This window comes from Pocillopora damicornis, chromosome 1 (assembly GCF_964200805.1).
Source record: "Pocillopora damicornis chromosome 1, jaPocDami1.2, whole genome shotgun sequence".
In the NCBI taxonomy this organism is placed as follows: domain Eukaryota; kingdom Metazoa; phylum Cnidaria; class Anthozoa; order Scleractinia; family Pocilloporidae; genus Pocillopora; species Pocillopora damicornis.
The window spans coordinates 34450829-34459718 of NC_142670.1; the positions used below are offsets into that span (position 1 = coordinate 34450829).

At 40.2% G+C, this 8890-nt stretch overlaps 1 pseudogene across 1 annotated transcript; it reads left to right on the forward strand.

Annotated features, from left to right (window-relative positions):
• Positions 1–1462: 1462 nt before the first annotated feature.
• Positions 1463–8655, forward strand: LOC149053473 (uncharacterized; annotated as a pseudogene). Its single transcript, XR_016179893.1, has 5 exons — positions 1463–4776; positions 5500–5939; positions 6431–6494; positions 6837–7050; positions 8289–8655. The product of XR_016179893.1 is annotated as an uncharacterized LOC149053473 (transcript).
• The last annotated feature ends 235 nt before the right edge of the window (positions 8656–8890 follow it).

Genomic DNA, 8890 nt, shown 5'->3' on the forward strand with positions numbered 1-8890 from the left:
AACGTGACCTAGAGAAAGTTATAGCAATGTTTCGCCCCATGTAAGGTAATCCGGATTCCGGAATCCAGGAAATTTTTGCTTGTGGAATCCGGAATACTGGACTCTGGAATCCAGAATCCAGCTTTTGGAATCCAGGATCCCGCTAAAAAGGGGAATCCAGAATCCACTTGCTGAAAATCCATTTCAAATCGTATTAACGGCTTTCACCCGCATCCATGCAACCACTGTACAGTGCAGTTCACTCGCGTGGTCAATCAGTGCTCAAATTTAGAAAGTGTTTATATCACTGAAGCGTTCAAATCCCACAGGATTTGCTTGGAACATGAATATAGGCACTATTTGATTGTTTTGGAACACCTCTAAATAATGATATGGCCGCTATGACGTCCTGTGAATATTAACTTACTGGTTGTCATAACAACAGTTGGAATGTGATTTTGTAAAAGATACGCTTTAGTTTTCCCATAAATCAAGGAATTTGTAAATTTCTGTGAAAATAATCTGACTATTGACAACTTGGATGCTTTGCTTTTGCCTGCTTTCCCCGCCGGTTTTTTAGGCAAATGGGCGCACGGCAAGCTTTGGCACCGGAAACTGCGCTACTTTTTTATCTTTTTCATCATCTCATGGAGCAACAATGTTTTATGCCTCGTTAAATGATGAAACGCAACAAACGCACTGCATGACTCGCTTGTTAGCAGTGATTTAGGCCTTTAGTCGGTTTGAGATCAGTTACGCAAGAGGTTTGAATAAACTCTGCTCGTTAAATATTTTTTACCTGGCACTGGTCATGGAAATCGCTTATTTTTGCGCGAAATTCCGCTCGAATCGTGATTAACACTTAGCCCTTTAATTTCCAAGATCTGATTATTAATTCTCCCCTCTAGCTGCTACACAATTCCTCGTAAATTAGCTACGAAACTTTGGTGTAATATCAAGATGACAACTTCAACCTGCTAATTTTGAGTATTCCCATGAACCCTTTGCTGAAAAACATATAGATATTATAGGGAGAAGTTACATGTCAGTCTTTCCTTGGAGTTTATTGGTTAAACCATCATTGTTTATGAGAGACTTATTTTATTGCGCTAACTTGCATGTACTTAGCCATGGCTAACCGCCGGACTTTAGGTTCAAGCATTGAGGCTCGTTGTTAGAGCTCGGTGATCACACGGCCCAATAAGGTGTGATAATTTTGTAAATCAGAAGTACAATAAAACTGTCAGTTTTGGAACTGAAAAATGGACTGGCCCAGGCGCTAGAACTCGCACCACCATTCTTAAAATTGGGCTTCTTCGAAAATAATTAATTTTTTTTTTCTTGCAGGCCTTTTCGTGAACAGTATGAACCTTCGACATCTCCACCAAGGTGGCGATCAAGGTCTCGCAACGAACGTACACCGAGGTATGTTAACTGTTATATTTTAACGAACCGAAAAATCGAAAAATCGAAAAATCAGAGCGATCGCCCTCTCGAAGGCGACGATCAAGATCACCTAAAACAACGACGACGACCAGGTAGATTAATTCGAATTAATTGCTATAAGCGGAACACTATTAAAATGCCATAATATAGAACTTATTTTTTGCTACTCATGACAACGGTTTTCTGTCAAAATTCACTCTAGCATGTATTCTTTCTCAAGGGAACAGGAAGTGAAGAGGAGGGCAAAAGGCGAGAAGCCGTAATGCGAGAGTTTGTCGGAGAAAATGGAAAAGGTGTACGACAGGAAAACATTCGCTCAAAGACAAAAGAGTTGACTGGCACACTTCCATATGCCTTCAGCATGCGTCCCTCTGTCATCACAGCCTCATCGGAAGACTGCCAAGACGTAACAACAGCCTACCAAATAAAAGATGCTAATGTCGTACTGCAGGGTTGAACTGTGCGGGTACAAACTGTTTACCATAATAAGGATATCATTGCTGTGAGATTTCACCTTTCTGGCTGGCTATTCTCTTACAAGACGTTCAATTAGAAGTAGATGGAGGCAATTTTTTACGTAAGAAAGTACAATTTCAGTGGCTGAACGGCGATGTCTGTGATCGGAACTCACCCAACTTCATTCTAACCCGAGTTTTGGGATTCACTGCCGAGGGTTCAAGCATCACTCTAACGTCTGAGGAGGACAAAAGGCTCTGCAGGCTTGCTAATGGTGACCCTGATGACGAAGATGTTGGAGATGATGCGGATTAAACTCCAGAGGATCAGAGAGCAGCTAGGGAGAGTGAAAGGGAAGTGTCGCTTCCAAGATTAGCAGGGGTGAGCTTATCAGGGCGACGGACCACACTTTTCCAATTATGATAAACTTTGAACGAAGTTATATATGGATATTTATGGGAGCCAGGAAAGGTCTATTTAGAGGTCGAATGTTCGGCATTTGCACGTAAACCGCTTCCTTTGATATTTGGCATTTGGAATAACAAATTTAAGATTTCATGAGACATCATATCTCGGTGCGACAAAGATAAGATATTACCAGGTTTTAAGGTCAAACAACATTTTCTAAAAAAAAAAATAGCGGCGGGCCATCTGAAACCTTATAAAATCTTTGCTCTGAAGGATTCATAGCCGACGTAATGCGACATGACTTGGCTAACCTTTTAAAGAAAAAAGGAAGCATAGAAAAGAGAATCTGTTATTCTTCAAAAATTACCGTGTAAATGAAGATCTTTCGCGATTTTTCAAATGTTTAAGTATAGTTAAATTGGTTTAAGACCGTTTTATGCGCAATCTCGTCGAAAGCCATCGCAAATTACATCTAGGAAAACAAGCTTTTCTATCCGCGATTTACTCGGGGTGTCATTAAAATTATATTCCAGTTTAAATTTTTGCCTCAATACCACGGTTTTTGTTTAAAAGGAAAGTTTAAAAAGTAATTTGAGATGATAGGGAAATACTTTCGAGCTGTTTTCTTGCAGTTCTAAGTCAATTTTATATTTAAAAAATTGGCCATCTTTTCCCAGTCGGAACAATGTTATGCTGCACTAGAAAAAACTTTTTAGTCTAACAGTTATTTACAAATTAAAAATGATACGCAAAGATTTGAACTATTAGTTCTTTGTTACTATTAAATCACTTGAAGAAACTCGAGGAACCTGTATGAAAGAAATGCGGCCTTGCCTCTTCAGAGTTGCTAAAAAGATGTGGAATGAATGGACTTAAGAGACGGACAGTCTCAACAGGTATTCCTGCAACAAAAATTTATCCCTTAATTTGCTGTTATACATTTCTCATAATTATCAAATGTTGTTAGGAAATATGAATAGACAAACATGCATTCACAAACATGTCCTTCAATAGCGAAATCCGCTATTGAAGTCATTCCTAGAAAACGCAATGCGAAAATTAGGGGCAAACCAGAAACTAAAATCTGGAATCTTTTGTGTTTTGGAATCCGGAATCGGCAACGGTAGAATCCGGAATCCAGCACCTGGAATCCGGAATCCACAGCGTGGAATCCAGAATCTAATACTGTCCTGGATTACCTTACATGGGGCGTAATGTTGATAACTGGAAGTTCGCGTGTAAGGAGGTTATAGCCTTCGCGTGTAAGGAGGTTATAGCCTTCTTATTTTGTTCTAATCTGTTTAAACTCCCAAAGAATCTTTCACGATGAAGTTATACAGAGTATATGAATTAAGATTCGGTATGTTTAATCTCCGTTTTGTTGACGAGACTCGACAAGGTCGTTTGTTGAAATATACGCATCTTTTTTTTTTTTTATCTTGTAAAGGGTAACTTCCAGAATTGGGTCAAGGTTTGAAGATGCAGATGCGTCCCTATCCAGACTTTCCGGGAAAATTCCTTAAGTTTACCATCATTGACATTCTAAGAAGAAATAAAAACGCTCTTTGGTTAAAAGTGTGCATAAAACTTAGAGGGAGAGAAAAATTTGTTTCCCTTGTTGTCTTTGTAGGTTCCCTGCTTCGAGCGGAGCTAAAATGCCGAGAAACTTAGCTGGTTCTTAAACTTGAAGGATGGCAGAGAACATTGACAATCGCGAGGAGGCAAAAGAGTCGCTTAACAAAGCACAGAAGGAACCTAAGAGCACAGATTACTTTAGGTTGGCCAAGAGTTCCTACCTGTGGGTGAAGTGTATTACAGAGCAGGGATTATGGTAAAGTCGCTGAGGATTTTGCACAAGGCGCTGAAGATAATGGAAAATGTACTTCATAGCCACACAAGCACTTCAAGGTGCTTAAACGCCATTGGAAACTGCCGCAACAAGTTAGGAGAGCATGACGAGCCCATAAAGTACTACATGAGAGCATACGATATGAGATGAGCCAACAGCTCTCTGGCTCAATGAAACATTTTGACATGCCCTTCTTCAAAGGACAGATGAGACGGTTTATGAAGGAAAGAAACAATTTGAAAAGGCAATCGAATACTACAAAGAGGCCTAAGAGTTCTCTAACTGAAGAAATTAAAAATTCCAGGCATGGTAAACACTGCTCTGTACAATCGAAACATTGCAATACTGGTGGTTGCAAAACTTTAAAGACGCCTACCAACCTATAAAGAACGGTTACGAGATCCGGAAGGTCGTTTTGGGAAGGCACCCTTGGACTGCACGAAGTGCTTTCCAAATGGGGGAGATTTGTCGAAGCTTGGATGACTTTGACGAAGCGGAAGAGTTTTATGAGGAAGCATGGGAGATTGAGAAGTCTCTGGGCCAAGGAAACCACAGCCAGGTGGTGGTCAGAATCATTGAGAGCTACGAAGCGATGCTTCTCAAAGGAAAGAGGAAAGATCAGTTTCGACAAGAACATGGTTGCCACAGGTCAGGAAATAGTCAGGGAAAAAAAAATTCTTCAAGGTCAGGGAAAAGTCAGGGAATTTCACTTTGAGTCAGGGAAAATTTACATCTTTGAAAAAAGTCAGGGAAAAGTGAAATTTTAAGAGTACTAATTTATTTACTGCCGTCTCAGTGGTGTTTTTTGTATGGTCAAGAATGCGAGCTGTCATTCATCTTGTCTTGGCCTCTTCGTGATGAAAGATGCTAACACTTAACTTTCTGTGATGTTGCTGTTACTCATGTATATTGTTTAGTACAGTTGATAAATTCCTGATAAGCATATCGTTTCCCCTTGTAGTGCAAGAAAGTTGGCTTGTGAACGAAATCACACACTTTCTTTTTCCTGTTTTCATTGTTTTCTAACATTTCAAATTCTTTGGTACATTTCAAGGACATGACACATGTTGGATTAGTAGGATATTGTTTCATTTAATTGAACGACAAACTGATGTTAGGTTTCCAAGAAAATCAATCCTTTTTCCATGTTACGTTAAGGAACTATCAATTCATGTACGCTGCGTGTGTCTTGCTGAAAGCATTAATAAATGGGTGGAGAGGATGGCTGTGAGGGGAGGTTGGAGGCCATTATCAGGACTAATTTGTGAAATTGTTAATTCAGTTGGTCAGGGAAATTTTACATTTGTCAGGGAAAAGTCAGGGAATTTCAAACACCTATGGCTGTGGCAACCATGAAGAAGCATTCGACTTTTATCTGCGCTACTGGAACGAAGAAAGAGCCTTCGAAGGGTTTGAATTTTCTCCTGCCAACAAGCGAGTTATTGATTCAATAAATGAAAGGCTTGATGAATTTGGCGACCTGCAAACAAAGAAGAGATACCAGAAAGAAGCTCTATGGTTTTATGAAGGCGCGTGGAATTCACCCGACACGAGAAGGTTACCAGACACCGCCAGAGACGAAATTCTGCAAACTCTCTGTAGGCTCTGTAAACAGCTTCGCGAGAAAAGTAAGGCCGAAAAGTACAATAACGAAGCCTTTCGATTTTATGAAAAGAAGTGGAAAAGGGACAAGGAAAGGATGTCAGACCGCGACAGAATCGACATTCTTACCACTCTTGTAGACATGGCTACATCACAGATGAAAGAGAAGAAGAAACAGAAGTATGAGAGTTTGTTAAAGGTATGACAAAGTTCTTTAATCGATCAATGCATTACATTAAATTGAACGGGTTTTAGTTTAGAGATATATGTTTTTCATCTTGTCACGAGCGTGGGACAAAGGAGGGACATGAGGAATCGAACCTCAAACCTTCAGATTCCGCGCTCCGATGCTCTACCATTAAGCCATAGAGACTCTACGTTGAGCGAGATCTATTACGAAGTTCTTGTGAGTTTGGTTTGGTAAGTATGATAGTGCGATCATTAACTTTCGTTTGTATTTCGCTCTATTATTGGTTGAACCGAGCAACCTCGCGAAATCTACCCAGCCAGTCTCCTTGTGGAACAGATGCATCCCTGACTTGCCAAAGGCGTTGTCCTTATATTGCCCAGGCATGCTACATTATCCTTGGTGGCTTAACATACTTTGCTTTTTTAGTAGCCCTTTTACGTTACTTAGATTTGGACTAATGGCGTTTCTCTGAACTTTTTCCCGTTTTAATACTCACTCAGGAAGCCAAACAGAGAGGAACTTTGATGGGAACTGTGAAAGGATTCCTTTCTTTAGGAGCAAAAGGTATTTGACGAGGAAATACTTTGACCATAAGTCGCGCCTGTATTAAATAACGAAAGACACGCGTTCTATCGGAAACATTAGTTAAAAACGCTTGCAATTACGCTTATAAAAAACGTGGTTAACCAGGTTTCTTTTAATAAGCGTACTTGCTGGCGTTTTTAACCAATATGTTTTAGAGAACATGAGTGTCTTTCGTTATTCATGAGCGTGGTTGATGTTATGTAAGGTTCGTCATTCCACGGGGCGTGGGCGAACAAAGCTTTATTGTTATTGTTTTTAAAATGCAGGATTTGCTTTCCATTGGTGAAATCTTTTTCAAATAAAAAAACTATACTATTTTAGAAGCTGAACAGGTGTCTAGTGAGGACGATGACGATGATAATGAAGTTGACATTCCTTACGATGATGATGATGATGATGATCTCGATAGTAGCAGTGGTAGCGAAGAGATTCCAGAGGCTAGTGGGCAAGTGCAACAACTAACAATTCAGGAAGAAGATGGCGAAGAGTTAGAAAGTGAGCAGGAACAAGAGCCAGATAGGATAAAGATACACGAGTAAGTGAAAATGAATGAGTTGCCAGTAATCGGATCCTTGCGTTTGTGCAAAGATTAAGGATCGCCACGGGGCAAACATAACAAGTTGATGTAAGGAAACATGTGGCCGAAGGTTTTTTCGACATCCAAAAAAAGACCATTTTGGAGAGAGATCGATGATTTTACGCCGCATTTCTATTAAAAATAGTTATACAATGTTAATAAGAGGGAACTGTAAGATTTTGTCAGAGTTACCACGAAATCATATGTTATAAAGTATACCGAAGAACTTCTCTCCTTGCATAAGGTCTATTAAAAAAGAAACATACAAAACGATTGCATTCCATGTGCAGGGCCTGAGAAGGCTTCACGTCCGCTTGAGATGTGGGCTGAAAGAGGAAAATAAGAGAAGGAAAGATTGGCAGTTACGTGTGCTGGTAAAGGTTGCGCCGGACGGCAAAATCGTTGGCTTTTGGGAAAGAAACAAGTTTGGAACCGTAACAAATTGATTTTATTTTCCGTAGTGTATTTAGGTGAAACGGTTACTTTCTTAACCCTTTTATGCCAGCGCGGGTCCGAAATCCAAAACACCCATTTGACTTGAACAGATTATCATAGCTTTAATCACAAATCCACACGCGTAATACATCTCCAAATCGCTAAAGAAGTGAATCTGTCAAACTAGATATACAGATGTACAGTTGGTATACAGAAAATCTGGAAAACGGCAAGCAGAAAGGTAAAAACTTACGCCTTTCCGGGCTCTAGCATCGGACCGCGTGGTCAATAACATAACAAAACTAGCGCGCATGAGCAGAAATCCGCGACGCATACATGACCTAAAAAAAGGGCGGTACACGGGTGCCGCTACACCTTTAATTCCAAGATCTCATCAGTAATTCTCCTAACTGTTTGCTATATACTTCTTGTGATGTTAGTACGGAGAATTTGGTATTGGATCAACTAATAATCCCCTAATTAATATTTTTCATTATTCTCATCACTTGTCTGCTTGATATTGTATTGATATTGTAAAGAGAAATTCTGTCTTGTTGACCCATGGGAGTTAAAGGGTTTAAGAGCGATAGATATACGGGACCTAAGCCTGGCAGTCAGCTTGCAATCCAGGAATTATGACAAAAAAACTGAACCAAAATGAAGGCAGTGTTGATGACATTATGGATTACAATTCCAGCGAAAAAATCTCTTTTCTATCCAGTTGATTTCATTTTCATTCATGGTATTGTGATTATTTTCAGAGGAACACTCACTAGCGAGGACGTGAATTGGAACATCAAGCTAGGGGTTGTACATCTAGCTTTTCCTCGTGATGCTGTATCTGAGCCCACCCTGATAACGGTTCATCGATGGAAACCCACGGTCCTGTCACCGCCTTTGCAGGAGCACGAGGCTCTCGTTAGCAACGTGATTGAAATTTCTTCGAACAGTCACGAAACTTTCAAATTTGAAGCTGAGGTTAAGATGTCATTCACTCACAGTTCTCCCGGCCTACACGGCTACGAGTTCGTGTTGTACAAACGGATTGACAACGAGACTGGTGCATGGGAAGAAGTGACCGATGTGGAAGACTTCAAAACTATCTCAGGTTGGAGGAAAAGCCTTTAAATTTGTTCATGTTAAATTACAGATAAATAAACTTGATGCATCGTTGAGTGTGTTGGTCAAACATGGATGGATCTGCGAGAAAATCTGCCTCCAGGAATGTCTTAACAGAGGGTAGCAAAGGGGTGGGGTAAAGGGGGGGGGGTCTGATCCCATTTCACGCGTCACGCATAATAAGGGAAAACTTCAAATCTCTCTTCTTGTGTACCAAGTTTCAGGGAAATCTTGAGGTTTTCAC